Source organism: Hippopotamus amphibius, chromosome 3 (genome assembly GCF_030028045.1).
Source record: "Hippopotamus amphibius kiboko isolate mHipAmp2 chromosome 3, mHipAmp2.hap2, whole genome shotgun sequence".
NCBI lineage: Eukaryota > Metazoa > Chordata > Mammalia > Artiodactyla > Hippopotamidae > Hippopotamus > Hippopotamus amphibius.
Genome location: NC_080188.1, coordinates 51,073,309 through 51,075,025, shown reverse-complemented (window position 1 = coordinate 51,075,025; position 1,717 = coordinate 51,073,309).

Below are 1,717 nucleotides of genomic sequence, written 5' to 3'. Positions count from 1 at the left end.
TGGCCTGTAAACTAGTCTAAATAATTAAAGTGATATTTTGATTTCTGTCTGCTTGATTCCTATTTGTTTTTCTTTTAATTAGTCCAAAACGTGGTTATGAAAAGAAGGGTATTATCTATTATTCCCACCCCAACATTGTCCTACCTCCAAACCAGAAGCAGTTTGAAATTTCCTGACAGACTTTCCTTTCTGTACATAGTCACTTACATATGACAACAAACGTAATGTTCTGTAACTTCTTGTCGTGACTGTAGTTCCTCTTCCACAAATCTTATGTCTACAGTTAGATTTGCATTTTTTATGAAATCAGGCATATATTCACAACTTTGTTAGAACTGTGATATACTTTCAGTCATTCTTTTCTGATTTCATTTCCTCACAGATTCATTCTTTTGGACATTCTTAATGGACAAAAGTTATTTTTCTTTTATTTGTTAATAACATTGATGCTGCCCACGGTTAACATTGCTAATTGTTACCATGATAAATTGCCTTTTTTTCAGGTATTAAACTGGACTGTTCAATGACAAGTGTTTTGATAAATCTGATATACGGATACTGTGCTAATTTGGGTCCCCTTAAAGCAGACACTGGGACAAAGGTGCCACTACTTTATTTGACTGGGGGTGGGGAGGGGTTCTGGTTAGAAGTTAGGAGAATGAGGCAGGTAAGGAGGGAAAGTCTACAAAGGGTGTCAGTATTCCTGAGTTGGTTTCTGCGCTGTGCAACTAGAGCTAAGTTCTGCTGGGGATCCTCTGAGGAACCAAGTAGAATGCACAAGAATTGTTCTTCCAGAGGATGAGAGAGCAAGAGGCCAGGTCCTCTGTCTAGTGACTCTCCTCCTCAATTGATTGAGGATTGTCCTTGGGAGAATTACCTCCCCCCAACTTCTGGGCTGCTCCTTGTGCAGGCAGAATGAAGAAAGGTGGAGTGATAACAGCAGGGATTTGAGGGGCCTGGGGATACTTGCAGCCGGCACAGGATCTATCCAGCACAGCTTCAGCTGACACCCAGGATGAACTGAAGGGATGCGGCACAGGGCCCTGCTTCAAGTATTACCCAGAAAATATTCAGAAGAGAGCAACCATTTTCTAAATTCATCCCACCAACCAGTACCTTTACTGTTGACCTGGTATAGCTAAACAATTGTTTGCTTTTTCACAAATTCAAGTTAAGTTGCTTAGAGTTCTTCCAAATGCCAGAACAGTCAGATGTATCCATATGTTTATCTATATCTCTCTATGTCTCCATTGACTGAGTCAAGATTTTCTTTATGTTACACTGACGTTGAGTTAATGATGTGTATTACTGAAGTAATAATTGTGTATTGATATTAATTCTTAAATAACATAATTGACAGTTCATCAAATTGGTCCTTGTAAGGAAACTACTCCTCTTTACTCCTGTATGTGTGTATCTCTGGTACAAAAGTTGGAATTGTCTTGTGATTTCAAGATGATGATTATCCTGCTGTTATTTACTTTACAAGAGTGAAGTCAGGGCTTCATAGGTCACAAAGAACATTCTCTCTTGAATGGTGCTATTGACAGGGAAAGAGAGCTGAATTTGAAAGGAAATTGAATTTGAAAGCTTAGGTTATTGAGTGGTGGGTGCTGAAGATAACATCTCTCAAGAAGATGGCCAGAATCTGGATAGGATGAGCGACTTAAGCTCTGGGAAAAAAAATTTCAGAATTCATAGTCCAGATTCTCTAGAT